General features: G+C 40.0%; 1 protein-coding gene across 4 annotated transcripts in view; it reads left to right on the forward strand.

The window, feature by feature from the left end:
- Positions 1–16,772, forward strand: part of Nt5c2 (5'-nucleotidase, cytosolic II) — a 131,082-nt gene that overhangs the window by 65,753 nt on the left and 48,557 nt on the right. The gene's annotated exons all lie outside the window — the stretch shown is intronic.

Below are 16,772 nucleotides of genomic sequence, written 5' to 3' on the forward strand. Positions count from 1 at the left end.
GGGTTAAAATTTGTTTTTACCTTTCTTCTTGATAGTTTCACATAGACCATGCTAGTATTGAACTCCTATCAGTCCTCCTGCTTCAGCTTGTCTAGTGCTGTGATTATGGATATGCACCACAACATCTAGGTTTCTTTCTTTCTTTAAAGATGAGGTCTGCTGTGTTGTTCAGCTGGCCTTGGATATGCAGGCCTAAGTGTTTCTTCAATCTCAGCCTTCTAAGTAGCCAGGACAACTGGTAATACCATGCCTAGCTAAGACTGAAATTAATTTTTTAAAACTTATTGATGATGATGATGTGTTTGTGTGCATGCAGGCACGCATGTGGCCATGCCTCAGTGCACGTGTAGACATGAGAGGACAGTTGTGTGCCTTCTGTTCTCTCCTTCCATCTATCTTCTGTGTGTGCTGTAATTTAACTCAGGTTACCAGGGTGACCCAGCAACTACTTTTACCTGCTGAGGATGAAATACTTAACTGCTGCTTGCTATAAACTGATTATGACTTGTAGGCAGAATTTAGAATTCTGTTTACTCAACCCAGGTGTGTAGCACACACTTGTAATCTCAGCACTTGGGAGGTAGGGCCAGCGTGGGCTATATGAGTCATTGTCTCAAAAAGATAAAAACACAAAATACAGAATAACAATTTTGTCACAATATTAGTATTTATTTAAAAGGTGTTACACATTTCTGACCTTGGCTTTCTACACAGAAAAGAGTGGACATGTCGCCTGGTTAACAGTTGGTTTTTATTATTAGCTGATGATACTTTACTAGTGGTAGGTCACTATGTAGCATTTCTGGGCATTAGGCTATTGTTCCTGAAGCCCTGCAAAAGTGAAAACAGTTCTGGTTTCTGTCAAGTCTTTAAATTACATAGTGGGAGTTGATGACTCCTTTCTGTGTGGTGTGTTGGTATATGCCATAGGAATTGAAGTATAGAACAGAATTTTAAAACTTTTAAATGCTGATTGTATCATTGTGAGTGTATGTGACATACATGAGTGAGCATGGGTGCTCATGTATGGCGGTCACAAGACCCTGGCGAAGAGTTGATTCTCTCCAGAGATTGAACTCAGGTCACTAAGGCTTGTACCCAATGAGCCATCTGTCTGTCTGTATAAAGGAAACATAGGGCTGTGGATGTGGCTCAGTTGGCAGAGTGCTTGCCTAGCCACACAGAATCCTAGGTTTGATCCCTGGCATAGTTCAAACTGAGCAGAGTGGCACATGCTTGCAATCTCACTACCCTGAAGGCAAAGACAGAGGAATAAAAAGTTCAAGGTCTTCCTGAGCTACACTGAAAGTTCAAGGTCATCTTACACTACATGAGATCCCATCTTGAGTGAAAGGAAATATAGCACAAATATTCTGCTGAATGAAGGTGTTTTCTATATATTTATGTCTTGTTAGACCCTCAAGCAATGATTTTCAACCTTTCTAATGCTGCAACCCTTTAATATAGCTTCTTATGTTGTGGTGACCCACAACAATAAAATTATTTCTAAAATTATTGCTATATTGTAACTGTAATTTTGCTTTTGTTACTGAACAGTAACATAAATACCTGATATACAGCCTCCAGTTCTAGAGGATACATTTGGATACACTAGCATTTTTTAACAGGGGAAACAGGGCTTAAGTTACACAGTGAAGAGAGATAAATACTAACATTTCTAGCAAATGTCCTCTGGTATTGCATGCCATAACTCAAATACATTTCTGACTCATTTTGAATGGTATTTCTTGTAATAATTTAGATGGGTTCCACACCCTACATTTTTCATAAGGTAGGAGTGATATGAAACAATGGAAATAATAACAAAACATCTCTCAAGGTTTACAATTTAAACTAGGGCTCACTATGTGGGTCATCGTCAGTGTATGCTCATAACCTTCCTGCCCTGGACTCCCGACTGCTGGTGTTATGGGTGTGCTCCAGAAGCCCTCGTTTAATCCATTTTCAAATTTTGTTTGTTGAGTTGTTGGTTTTTGTGTGATTCAGGAGTAGTGTGATGTGATCTTTTTTTTTTTTTTTTTTTTTTTTGTGTGTGTGTGTGTGTGAGATGTGATCTTACATGCTAGGTAAATACTCTGCTGGGGCTTGAACCCAGGACTCTTAATACTGAGCTATATCACTCTGTCCCAATAAAACACATTTTAATTAAAAAAAAAAATTGGAGACTGTCGAGATGGCTCAGTGGATAAGAGCACTTCCAGAGGTCCTGAGTTCACATCCCAGCAACTACATGGTGGCTCACAACCACCCATAATGAGATCTGACGCCCTCTCCTCGTGCGTCAGATATAGTGTACTTACGTATAATAACAAATGAATCTTTGGGCTGGAGCAAGCAGGAACTGAGCAAGTGGAGTTGACCAGAGCTAATGGGGTTGATGGGAGAGAGCAGAGGTCTTAAAAATTTAATCTTCAACAACCACATGAAGGCTCACAACCATCTGTATAGCTACAGTATACTCATATACATTAAATAAATAAATCTTTTTAAAAGTCGGTTTCTTGGACTCTTGCAAGTATTTGCTTTTTTTAAAATGATGTATCTATTTCCAAAATTGACAAAAATTATGTATATGATTTCAAACATATTTTACAGTGTGGAATGGCTAAATAAAGCTAGTTAATATGCAGTAACTTAAAGCTGGGGAGAGCCTAGTTGGTGAGGTGTTTGCCATGTTAACATGAGGACCTGAATTGATCTTTAGAAACCACATTTAAAAAAACAATGGTGTCTGGTAGTACATCTGTGGTAGTACACATCTGCAATCCCAGCACTGGGGAGGTGGATACAGGATCTTAGACTTCTCTGGCCAGCCAATCCAGTTTACTTGGTAAGCTTTAGGCTGTTGAGAGATCCTGTCTCAAAACCTGTGGTAAGTGACGCCTGAGGAATGCTATCCGAGGCTGACCCCCACCCAGTCTCTTCACGTGCACATGCCTATACTTGTGTGCTTGTGCAGGGGAACATATATTTTTATGGATGTGCATGTCTGTGTGTTAACCATTTTGTGGTGAGAACACTTAGAGTCTGTTAGTGAGCTAGCAGAGGCTAAAAGAAGAGCATCAGGAGTTGAAGATCAGTCTTGGCTATATAGTGAGTTCAAGGCTAGCCTGGGCTACATGAGACCCTGTCTTAAATAACATTATCCACTCTAAAAGAAAATAAAAACAACAAAGATTTCTCAACCATTTTTAAGTATACAATATTTTATTATTAACTATTGTTATGTTATAAAATACATATCAAGCTAATTTTCTAAACAATATTTTATTTAAAGAAAAGTTTGAGACATGAGGCCTTGCTTCAGATATCATGCCTCTCCCTCAATTTAGTTGGCCCAGCATGGTGGGACACACCTGTAATCATGGCACTTGTGCGGAAAGATTAGGAGTTTAAGGTCATTTTTACCAAAGCCAGTTTGATGCCAGTATTGGCTACATGAGACCTCCTCAGATATACAAAACTTAAAAAAAAATGTATTTAGTGATGATATGTGACATTATTCTTGGGGAGAGACCAACAAGCATCTAGTCAGCCCACCTAGGGAACTGATGCAGCCCGAAGTAAGGGCACTGTCAGTGTCCAGCGAGGTGAGCAGTGAGTTTTATTGGGGTTCCTTACAGGAGCAGAAATGAGTTAAAGGCAGCTCTCTCCAAAAGCCGACCCCAGCATGGGCGACGGGTTTTGAAAGCTGGAAATCTGGAGCTCCCTACACAGTGTGTAGGCAGGTGGAAAGGTTGGAAAATGTCTACTTGAGACTGTTCATATGGTCTAAGCCTCTCGTAGGCAGCTTGGCTGGTTAGAGAGTGTTCTAGGCAGTTGAGGTTGTCTGCTTCTTTCAGCTGCTCAGCCTGTCTGAACCTGTTTTTAAGCAGTTTCACTTGTTCTTAGTGGTTTGTAGTATAAGCAATTTAAGTTTATTTCCAATTAGCTTCATAATAAATGAGACCAAGGCTATGGTTATTTTATTCTATTTGGCTTTGACAATTACTGGAGGGGGGTAACCCCTAATCTACTCTTCTAACTGCTGGGCTGGCTGCCTCCCCACAGGTGTACCCTAGCTACTTGCTGTTTCTCCTGGCCATGTGCTCTCACAGTCCAACTCCCCTCATGGTGGCTTTCTTTTCTCTCTTGTCCTTCCTTTTTCTCCTGGTCTCTCCTCCTCTAACCAGGTCACTCCAGACCCACCCACCTCTAATCCCTCCAGTAATTGGTGTAGCCAGTTTTATATAACTAATAGTTTTAAATCAAGGAACAAGGTTTGCACAACAAAAGTTTGTAAACATAAAAAGCCACTTACAGCCCCAGACCTTTGGGTATAAAATTTAACATGACAATACATAGCAACAGACCAAATCTCAGCAGAGGTCCTTACTGCTTCTTTACGTATGCTTAGGAAATAAAGGCCCCAATGAGCCTGCAAGTTTCAGTGACTTCCAGAAGTATTGGAGTTCTTTTCTCTCTGAGCCTAGTTAGCGTCCTGTGGGATTGACTAGTTCACCTGCCTTTAAACATCCTGCACACTATCAAGCTTCTAAGATTGGAGGACATTTCCACAGACCAAATAAAAACCATTTAGTTTTTACTATTTTTCTTCCTTTCTTTTCCTTTCCTTTTCCTTCCTTCCTTCCTTCCTTCCTTCCTTCCTTCCTTCCTTCCTTCCATTGTGTGTGTGTGTGTGTGTTTATTTTGTGTTTGAGACAGGCTTTAGCTAATTCATGCCTACCTACCGGCTTGTCTCGTCTTCATCAATGATGTCATTTGTTTCCTGCCAGTGCTGTGTATGTCAGTGTAGATGATGGTGATACATCCTTAGGAAGCTGACCTTCAGGTCATATGGCTGCTGTGCTGCCTTCATTTCCTTGTTATGATTGCTCAGTTTTTGATATGAGGATAATTGTCTGGCCAAACCCTTCATTGGAATGTGTTACGCTGTAGTCAGAGTAATCCAGTACGTTTAGACGTCACGGTCCCTGGAAGCACATCAGACAGTCATCTCTGGGTTTACACCTGGGAGCTAGTAGTGTTCAGTACAGATCAGAATTTAGAGTTATCAGATCCACAATGGAACCATCTGAGATTTCATCAGCTTTTCATGTTGACTCTGCCTGTGATGCTGGAATCAGGTATTTGGGTTTACCATTTTGAAGCTCTGATCATTATAGTAAAGCAAAATTTCTTTAATATAGGGAACTGACTTTTTCCTCTGTGAACATAGATGATGAATTTAGTAGTTTTTTATTATATCGTATTGAAATTTGATAATTGAGCTTGTGAATTTGTAAACAGTTATTTATGTTACTTTAAAAAGCATGGCAGCCTTGTGTAACGACTTGCACCTGTAATCTGAGTATTCATGAGTCTGAGGCAGAAAGAATTGCCAGGAGTTTGAGGCTAGTCTTGGCTACATTGTGAATTTTAGGCTATCATAGCTTCCAGAAATGAGCTTTTGTCTCAAAAGAAAAAATATGCAATTCCTTTGTCTTTAAAAATATATAGAAGCATTCACATATTTACCTGAAATTATAATACTAATATTATTTTGGAGACAAAATCTCAGTATATAATAACTCTGGCTGTCCTAGAAATTGCTATGTAGAACTAGCTTCAAACTCAACTGAGATTCACCTGCTTCTGCCCCCCTCTTTTGGAGTTTTGAGACAAGTTTTCTATGTGTAGCCCTGGCTATCCTAGAACTTGATCTGTAGACCAGGCTGACTTCAAATTCACAGAGATCCACCTGCCTCTGCCTCCCTCTGTTAGGACTAAAGATGTGTGTCACAACTGCCCAGCTGTGTGTGTGTGTGTGTGTGTGTGTGTGTGTGCGTGTAGATGTCCTCAGAGGCCAGAGACCAGAGATAGCAGATCCTCTGGAAACTGGAAGTACAGGTGTTTGTGAACTGCTATTCTACAAAGGTTTGGGAATCAAAACTTGGGTCCTCAGCAAGAGAGATTTGTATTCTTAACCACTGAGCTAACTTTGCCATGCCCTGAAATTACTGCTTAAATTGAATTTAAATCTTCCAAGCCTTGCCAGTCTTTATTTAAACCCATTGAATAATGATTTCTTCTTAAGTGAATTTAAGAAATAAAAATGAATTTATTAGTATTCATAATTTTTTTTTAGTTTTTTGAGACAGGGTTTCTCTGTATAGCCCTGGCTGTCCTGGAACTCACTCTGTAGACCAGGCTGTCCTCGAACTCAGACATCTGCCTGCCTCTGCCTCCCAAGTGCTGGGATTAAAGGCGGGTGTCACCACTGCAAAATAATTCTTTAGTATGTGTCTTAGCATGTTAGTACTCGTAGACTTGGAAATGTTTATAATGATTTTTTTTTTTTTTTTACTTCAAGGGAAGTATCAGGTTTACAAAGAGAAACTGTCAAGGGAGACTGATAAATTTTAATTTCTCTCTTAACCACTTAAAGATATCATTAAATGTTTTTGTTTTTTCCAAACAAATTGAGACGAGTGTTTGGTTGTATTTATTTGGTGCTCTGTGATAACTTGATATGTGTGCATATAATGCATAACGGCCAAGTCTGAGTAATTCGCATTTTTACCTCTTTAAACATTTATCTTGGTGTTGGGAGGTATAGGACTTATTACCTCCATGTGATTTTAATAATTCCTAAATTATTTCAAACCATAGTCACCCTACTATTGCTATGGAACACCAGATCTTAGTTCTAAGTCGATGTGGTTGGGTAACAATTTCCCTGTCTCTCACTATCCCCTACCCACTGACCTTGCATGAGTCCAGCAATCTTGATTCTATCTCTAATGTGAGATCAACATTTTACATTTTCATAGGAATGTAGGATGCAGTACGTATCTGTTCTTTCAGCTGTAGTATTAGCTTTTGTTTGCCTGATGTAATTGTCCTCTCGGAAGCTTGCTGCCTCAGTCCGCTAACCTAGCCCTAGTCCTAGCTCCTAGGCTCCGTACCATTTTATCTAGACCTAGAGTGTTTTCAGCCTCTGAGACATACCACTGAATAAGATCGCCCTTCCTTTTATTTCTTTGCTCTGACTGGCTAGATCAGTGCAGCTGTTCTGACTCAAACTCCTCTCCAAGCTGACTGACTGCAGTTGGCTTCTCTCTCCTCTCTTGAATTGCTCTGCTTGGTCCTACGCTAACTCTGGCCATCTGTTCGAGTGTTTTAGCTCCTGCCCGTCCTTTGGCTCATTCTGTCTTTACCTGAGTCTAGCTGCTTCTGTCTGCTACCTATCTCTCTATAGCTGTCTCTGTAGACTGCCCCTTCCTTTCTCTCCTCTCCTCTCTTTTTCTGTGTTGTTTTCTTCAGTAGCCTCTTTTTCCTGTCTGCTCTCATGAGATTTGGGCATATCCCACCCCTGATTCATTCTGTCATCTCTTTCTCTGGTTTGTCTGCCCCTCAACTAGTCACTTTCAAACATGGCTGCTTCCTTCTACAAACTAACTTTACCTTCATTATTTGGGATTAAAGGTGTTTATTAAAGGTGTTTGTATTCCAGCCAGAGGGATTAAAGGTCTGTGCTAAGATCTAAGCCATACCACAAGTAGAAGCAGGTTGTTTTTTTGTTTGTTTTGTTTTTGTTTTCAGTAAAAAACACAATCTTGGGTTCATAATATAATCAAATATCCTGTAATGTTCAGTTTTTTTTTTTTAATAGATAGGGTCTTATAACCCAGACTATCCACACACTGCTTATGTAGCAAAGATGAACTTGAATTCCTCGTTCCTTCTCTCTCTCTCTCTCTCTCTCTCTCTTTCTTTCTTTCTTTCTTTCTTTTTTTCTTTCCTTTTAGATTTATTTATTTATAAGTACACCATAGTTGTCTTTAGACACACCAGAAGAGGGCCTCAAATCTCATTATGGATGGTTGTGAGCCACCATGTGGTTGCTGGGATTTGAACTCAGGACTTTTGGAAAAGTAGTCAGTGCTCTTAACCAGTGAGCCATCTCTCCAGCCCCGAACTTGAATTTCTGATTCTCCTGGATCCGTCTCCAGAGGGCTGGGATTACAGGTCTCCACCACCACTCCTAGATTATTGGTGCAGGATTGAACCTAGGAAAGTGCACCACCAACTGAGCTGTCTCTTCAGTTCCATAATTTTCACACACCCCCATTGTGTGTGTGTTTGAGACAGGGTTCTCATAGTCTGTGGTTGAGGCTAGCCTTGGACTTGTGGTGATTGTCCTGCTTCTGCCTTCTAAGTACTGGGATTATAGCCATGCAGCACTGTGCCCAGCAGGCAGAATGTTTTTAAGGTTTATCCATGTCAGAACTTATTTCATTGGCCTAGTAATACTCCATTGTATAAATATACTGTATTTGTCGCTTCACACAATCTGGTGTCATCTGAGAAGAGGCAGCCTTAATTGATTTCTGTGGAATGGCAATTCGTTCTAGGATGTAGAATAAACCAAACTGAGCAAGCCAGTAAGCAGCCCTCCATGTCCTCTGCTTTATTCCTGCCCCGACTTGCTTCAGTGGTGAGGCTGACTGGGACGACAGGTAAACACTTGCCTCCCCTAGCTGCTTTTGGTGATGTTGTTTTGTCACAGCAATAAAACCTACAATTAAGATTCACTCTTAGGGGGGCTGGAGAGATGGCTCAGCGGTTAAGAGCACCGACTGCTCTTCCAGGGGTCCTGAGTTCAATTCCTAGCAACCACATGATGGCCTACAACCATCTGTAATGGGATCCAATGCACACTCTTTTGATGTGTGTCTGAAGGCAGCTATAGGGTACTCATATAAATAAAAGTAAATAAATAATATTTAAAAGAAAGATACACTCTTAGGAACATTTGTGTAAAATTTTGTATGAACAAACTTTAGTCATGTATCTAGGAGTAGAATTTGCTTGGATATATGGTAACTGTGCTCAGGTTACTGATAAATTGAACATGCCAAATGTATCATTTTACAGTCCTGCCTTGAGTATATGAGCATTTCAGTTTCTCTGCATCCTTACACAATTGCTGTTGCCTTTTGATTGGACTAGCCATTTTAGTATATGTATCACCTTTTCTTTTTTTAAGATAGGTTCTCAGCTGATGTGGAGGGTCATTCCTATAATCTTGACACTTGGGAGTAGAGGCAGGGAGGATCAGGAGTTCAAGTCCATCCTTACCTACATAGTGAGTTCAAAGCCAACTGAAATTACATGAGACCTTGCATAAAACCAGATCCAGACATGTAGCCCAGGTTTGCTTCAAACTCCAGGTGTTCTGATTACAGTTGTGAGCCACTGTGCCTTACATTTTCATGTTCTTCTTCTTTTTCTTTAAGATTTATTTTTTAAGTGTATGCATGTGTGTGTGTGTGTGTGTGTGTGTGTGTGTGTGTGTGTACATGCATGTGTATGTCCGAATGCAGGTGCACTTGGAGGCCAGAAGAGGGTGTTAGGTCCTATGGAGCTAGAAATTACAGGCAGTTGTGAACTGCCCAGCATGGATGTAAGTGCAGGTCCTCTGGAAGAGCAGACTTCACTACTGAGCCACCTCTCCAGCTCCGTGTCCATCCTCCTAATGACCATTCTTGTATATCCGTTTTAGAAATGCCAGCCAGATCGATAGTATTTTTTAAAGTAAGCTTGTGTGTGTGTAAACGTGTGATGTGCCTGTATAAGTATGTGCTAGTTACACTCACATATGTGTGCATGTACATATGTGGCCAGAGGTCAACTTCAAATGTCTTCCTCATTTGTTTCTCTGCCTTATTTTTGAGCCAGCACCTTACACTGAGCTTGGAGTTTACCAATTTGGCAAGACTAGGCTGGCCAGAAAGTCCAAGGGGTCTCCGGCCCCTGCATCCCCACACTGGGACTCAGGCATAGCCTTCAGGTGTAGCTTTTGAGCTTTCTCCTTGGATGCTGGGAACCAGACTCAGGTCCTTAGGCTCACAGGCCAAGCCTTTTATGGACAGAGTTTCACAACTGTAGAGCTTGCATTTAGACCTTAGGTTTATTTTTAGTTACAGGTGTAGAGTAATTCTTTTCTTGGGACTGTCTAGTTGTCTCACGACCACCGTTGAAAAGATGATTTTCATGGTGAACAGTCTTGATATCCTCAAGACTCATGTATGTACTTTGAGCTAGATGTAGTTGATATTCCTCTCTCCTTGATTACTGTAGTTGTGCAGTGAGATTGGAACTTGCACTGTTTTAGACTGGGCTCTCTTTTCACATTGTTTTGGTTGTTGCAGTGCACATTTATATCTATAGAGGTTCAGCTTTCAATTCTTGTGAAAGGGTTGGTGTTTCATCGACTTGTACACATTTTGAAGAGTGTTGCTACTTTTAACAACATTGAAGTATTTTTTTTATTTAAAAAACATTTTTTAAAAAGATTTATTTTGTGTATGAGAGTACACTAGCTATTTTCGGACACACCAGAAGAAGGCATCAGATCCTAATATAGATGATTTTGAGCAACCACGTGGTTGCTGGGAATTGAACTCAGGACCTTTGGAAGGGCAGTCAGTACTTTTTTTTTTTTTGGTTCTGACATCATTTTAAGACAAGTTTTATTTTTATTTTTTATACCAAGTGCAAGTTCTCTTCTACTAGACATTTATACTCTTGACCACTAACTAAACATCTCTTGCATATCCTTGTCACAGAGATGTATAGCTCCTTCCTTCCATGTCTCTTCACCCCATTTCCCACGTGTAAATCCTTCCATTCTAAGGAATGATGTCAAATCCATGGGAGGCTTTTCTCTTCTTCCAATTTTTTATTAGGTATTTTCTTCATTTACATTCCAAATGCTTTCCCGAAAGTCCCCTATACCCTTCCCCCGCCCTGCTCCCCTACCCACCCACTCCCACTTCTTGGCCCTGGTGTTCCCCTGTACTGGGGCATATAAAGTTTGCAAGACCAAGGGCCTCTCCTCCCAATGTTGGCCGACTAGGCCGTCTTCTGCTACATATGCAGCTAGAGAGCAGTCGTCTATCTAGATTGACATTGAAGTATTTTGATCCATGGTTATGATATCTTTCCTTTTTTTTTTTTAGGTAATTAACCTCAATGATATTTTTATAGTATGGAACATATTAGTCTTACGTTTTTTGTTAGATTTATTTGCAAGTATTTTGTTATTTCTGGTGCTATAGTACATAAAAGTGCCTCTTTTTTTTGTTTTGTTTTTTTAAAGATTTATTTATCTTATGTATACTAGTACACTGTCTTCAGATACGCCAGAAGAGGGCATCAGATCCCATTACAGATGGTTATGAGCCACCATGTGGTTGCAGGGGATTGAACTCAGGACCTCTGGAAGAGCAGTTAGTTCTCTTAAGTGCTGAGCCATCTCTCCAACCTGAAAGTGCCTTTTTAAATTTTGTTTTTGGGTTTTCATTAATATTCTATGGAAAAGAACTGTTTTATTATTATCATTAATTATGATTATCATTGTTATCTTAGATGTATATATGTATATATGTGTGTCTGTATGCCACTTGTGTGCCTGGTGCCTAAGGAGGCCAGATGAGGGCTTCACATTCCCTGGAACTGGAGCTGCAGACAGTTGTGAGCTCCTGGGTGCATGCTGGGAATGGAACCCTCTGGAAGAGCAACAGTGGTTTTAGGCTCTGACCTCCCTCCAGCCCTAGAGCTGGTTTTGAGTTTGCAACATTGTACAGTTTACCTGAGCCTTGTTCATCAGCTCTGATAATTTTGCGTTTTAACATTTACCAGACACTAGAATCTGACATCTTTACAAAGAGATTGATTTCTTATGTTTTTGTTTTTAAAAAGATTTATATGGATATTCATGTGCCTAGCTAATCACAGCAGGCTCTTTTTCTAAACTGCAGAGTTGGTTCTTGGAAATGGTGGATGAATATAATGTTCATGTTCATATGAACTTCACTGAGCAAGTTTTCAAGCTAAAAATATATCTTAATACTGTGGGACTTGTAAGACATAGGTCTCAAAGTACTCCTAACAAGAATTTGCTTCTTATCTTTGAATTTACCTACTATTAATGTATTGTTAAACCTTACCAGGACAAAGGCCTTTCATCTTTAATATAAAAGACTTCTGAAAATAAAAAAACAAACAAACAAAACCAAAACAAAACCAAAAAAAGGATTTCTTTATTTATTTTATGTACATGAGTACACTGTCGCTGTTTTCGGACACACCAGAAGAGGGCATCAGATCCTATTACTGATGATTGTGAGCCACCATGTGGTTGCTGGGATTTGAACTCAGGACCTCTAGAAGAGCAGTCAGTGCTCTTAACCCCTGATCCATTTCTCTAGCCCAATTTCTTAGTTTTTAATCGGAGAACTATAATTTCTTTTTGCTTGTGTTGACTAGAATGTGTAGTATAGTCTGAAGTGAGGTGAAAACGGATAGCTTTTTAGCTCTTGAGTTTTTTATTTTTATTTTTTTATAAGATGTATTTTATATTTATATATAAGCGTTCTGCCTACAGTTATGCATCATGTATGAGTCTGGCGTCCAGGAAGGTCAAAGGAGGCTGTTGGATCCATTGCAACTAGAATTATGGACATTTGTACTCCATTGTGTGGGTGCTAAGAATTGAACCCTGGTCCTCCCTCTGGAGACTATCCAGTGCTGTAACCACAGAGCCACCTCCTGCCCCAGTTCTTTTTTTCATAACTGCTCTTTATTTGTTTGAGGAAGCTTCTGTCTATTTCTCTTACTGAGTTCTTTTTATCATGAAGGGTTATTGAATGTGTGTGTGTGTGTGTGGTGTGCACAAATGTGTCACAGTGTGCATGTGGGGGTCAGTTCGCTCCTTCCACATATATGTGCATCCAGAAACTGAACTCAGGTCACAGGCATACATGGCAGGCAGTTTTAGTCACTGAGCCATCTCATTGGGTCACATGTAGCCAAGTTTCATGAACTCCTGTATCCTGTCTTTACTTCTTGGATGCTAGACTGTAGTGTACACCAACATGCCTGGATATGTAGTGCTGGGGAGCGAGTCCAGGGCTTTGTGTGCTAAAGGACTCTTCCCAGCCCAGAACATGTGTTATATATCCTTAAATTAAAGAATTACTTTCCATCTCCATTTTCCTGCCTGCCCACCCTTCCTCTCCCTCCCTCCCTCTCCCTCTCTCCCTCTCTCCCTCTCTCTCTCCCTCTCCCTCTCTCTCTCTTTCTCTCTTTCTCTCTTTCTCTCTTTCTCTCTTTCTCTCTTTCTCTCTTTCTCTCTTTCTCTCTTCTCTCTCTCTTTCTCTCTTTCTCTCTTCTTTCTTTCTTTCTTTCTTTCTTTCTTTCTTTCTTTCTTTCTTTCTTTCTTTCTTTCTTTCTTTCTTTCTTTCTTTCGGAGACAAGGTCTTACTTTGTATCCCTTGCTGGCCTAGAACTTACAGAGATCTGCCTGCTTTTTTTCTCTTGCGTGCTGGCAGTAAAGGTGTGTGCCACCTAACATCCCTCAGCCCGCCCCCCCCCCCCCCTTTAACTTTTCAGTTTCACTAAGTTGCCCAGACTGACGCTGAACTCAGTAAGGATCAAGAACTTAGGAACCTTTGTCTCTGCTCCCCAGGAACTGACATCACAGCCCCAGGTCACTAGATCTATGTAGTTCTTCCCCTGTTGCTGAAACCCTGTACACTATTTTTGTCAGGAGGCCAGAATGTTGCAGATATTTTTCTTTCAAACTTTAGCTTGTTCTGAGATTCATCATATCCTTTCACGTGAGCTGAATATTTTGGGCAAATGGTATTTTTTTAAAAGATTTATTTATTATTACACACAAGTACACTGTAGTTGTCTTCTGACACACCAGAAAGAACGTCTCATTACGGGTGGTTGTGAGCCACCATGTGGTTGCTGGGATTTGAACTCAGGACCTTCGGAAGAGCAGTCAGTGCTCTTACCCGCTGAGCCATCTCGCCAGCCCTGTATATATTTTTAACACAGGTGTTTCCTTAGAAACAGTAAATAAAGCCACGGGGAAGAAAGTGTGGTGTGGAACTACTTTAGTTTCCCCTGGAATATGGTGTGGCTCCTTCTGGTACTTCCTTCTGGTAGCTTGCACTGCTTATTTTCTAAGAGGGGAAAGTAATTGAACTGTTCATTAAAACTAATTATTTATCTGCTCTTTTCCGGCTCTAAATAAATGGGAATGATTTTGACCTACTAAGGCTGCTCCATTCTATGAAACTCACATTGTTTGTGTACTGTTGGAGGGCCTCTTTAGGGGGTAAATTTGCTTTTTTCTGTGTTTGCCAGTAGTGATTCCTGTCTCGTACAGAACCTTGCATTTGGATTGTCTTCATCTTTAACTGGCCAGTGTTAAACATTCCAGGCGATTAGTAGTTTTTCCTGGTCTTTACTTCCCACCTCATAGTAGGGTTTGAAGTTTTAAAGCTGAAGAGACTGGTCCCTGAGATAGTCTAGTGTTTTTGTGCCTGAATGTGTTGGGCCTCTCAGGGCCTGCGTTCTCAGCGTTAACAAATACGCTACAGTTCTCAGGAGACCAGTGGGGCTTGTTTGTTGATCCTGCATTCTTATCCAGAGGAAGGAGGCTTTGAGAATGTCCAAGGAAGGGTAAGTGTGCTTACTGCACTTCCTCTGCTTTCTCTCTGCATAGAGACATGGTATCCGAGTAAACCGAAGATTAATAAGCAGTGCTGTCACTCTGAGTGTGGAGGTGGAGGCAGATGGAGCAAAATTCACCGAAGCTTAGCTTGTATCAACATACAATGTATCGTAAAGTCCTGTGCTGTGCTGAGACAGCACGAAGTGCCCTGCTTTTCCTCCTATGGAACTCAGTTTTGGTTTTGTTTATAACGATTAGAAGCAAACAGTGGTGGCCTACAAAGAATTGAGTGAAGTTTAAGATTTTAAAGACATTTAAAATAAATTGTACCTTTAGAAAATGGGGTGAAAGGTTGAAAAGCAGCTTCTGTTTCTGGACAGCAGAGGCACAAATAACTTCAAGTGTAATCTCTCACTCCTCTTCCACTCGGACTGTAAGATAGCTGTGTGAATTTTTACTTTCTAATTATTTTCTCAGATGTTTGAGAGTCTGAGTTATTGAGTCTCCTTTTTGTTACCTTTGTAATGAGTTAATTAAGTGCCAGGTTAACTGCCAGGTACTGCTGGCTGTTTGATTTCTCGCCTTTCTTGGCAGCTGTTCCGTTGCTGGTTCTTTTGCTCTGTAAGGAATTCTGAAGTGGCTCTAGGGTCTTGCACTCATGGTTTATTTAAATTGAATCATTTTTTATTATGGCCAAAGTAAAATTAATTGATCCACTTTACTACTGCTCTCTTTAAAACTTCATTACTGAAGAAAGAGAAGAACCGGGGTATTAATAATTCGGCATTATATTTTGATGTTTTATGATATCACTTGAATCTTTAGGCTTTTGTAGTTCTTTTTGTTTGTTTTACTTCCAGCACTGTTACAGATTGCGTCTGATAAAGCATTTTTTGATGGGGATTATCACAGATGCTGGTACATTTGTCAGATCTGTTTGTACATGTGGTTATTTAGAAAACGTGTTTGTAGATTTAGGGTGAACTATATTTCTAGGTAAAGTTAAACATTGGGACAGGTAATTATTGTTTATTTTCCCTTGTGATAAACCAGATGTTAGAGAAAGAGTATAGATCAAAAGGAGACCATAAAGGGTAAGATGGCCTTTAGGTTTCTCTGTCTCGGCTGGTGGGACAAAATCAATTAGCTTTATAAGTTGTAGCTATTTTTAGAAATCAGTGGATAAATTTTGTGCTTTGGAATGATTTTTTTAAAAACAAGTTTTCATGTAGCCCAGGCTGGACTATAACTCATTTTGTACATTAGGCTAGCCTTGAACTCTTAGTCCTCTTGCTTTACTTTCCAAGTGTTGGAATTGTGTGTGCCAGTATGACTTTGTTTAGAATCTTTACAGTCACTGTTTTTATCATTAATATTCATCAGTCTATTACTTTTTGACATCTCTGAAATATTCATGTGCCATAAAATGATGCTTCACAGAAGCAGGCCATATATTGGTACTGACCTCATAAGATTGTGATGGAGGTGACATTTTCCTGTTGCCTAGTGATGTAAGGTCAGTGGTCAATGCACAATGCATTACTTGTGTTCTGTGGTAATTCTGGATAGACAGATCGATTGTGCTGCCAGCCAGATAAAGTCCATATAATATGTATAGGACTGTCATGTGCTAGGAAAGCAACCTACTGACGGAGCTACACCTTCAGCCTTGAGATGTTCCTTTTTAAACAAACTACATGCACATAGAGGAACAATGCAACATGAGTTATAGACCCAACTACATGTATGTCACCTCAAATAAGGAAAAGTATTTTCTTAGTTAAAACATATAAAAGAATAAATAGATAAATTTGACTTCCTTAAAACAAACAAAACCTAACTTTGAAAGATAATCACTAAGAAAACAAAAACAGAAAGCCACAGAGTGTGAGAAAATATTCTTATATTTGTATCTGATGATGTAGTGTGTTCACATAAACCTATATCCAAAATATATGAAAACCTCTTAATAAGACAGGCAACATATCATAAAAATGGAGGAAAAAACATTTGAGTAGGGAAGAAAAAAAAAGACAAATGCCAAATAAGCACGCGCAAAGATGCTTATTCATCAGGGACTCTGGGCAGGAACCACAATGAAATGCCATTGCACACACATTAGAATGGCTAAAGCTAAAAATACTGCTAGGAGGATGTGTGTCCCAGGGCTGGAGCTAAGTGACAGAGTGCTTGGCTAGCATGTGTGAGGCTCTGCTTTCCAGCCCTAACACCAGTC

The sequence above is a fragment of the Mus caroli genome, unplaced genomic scaffold (genome assembly GCF_978045245.1).
Source record: "Mus caroli unplaced genomic scaffold, Mus_caroli_1 scaffold_20, whole genome shotgun sequence".
Lineage (NCBI taxonomy): Eukaryota > Metazoa > Chordata > Mammalia > Rodentia > Muridae > Mus > Mus caroli.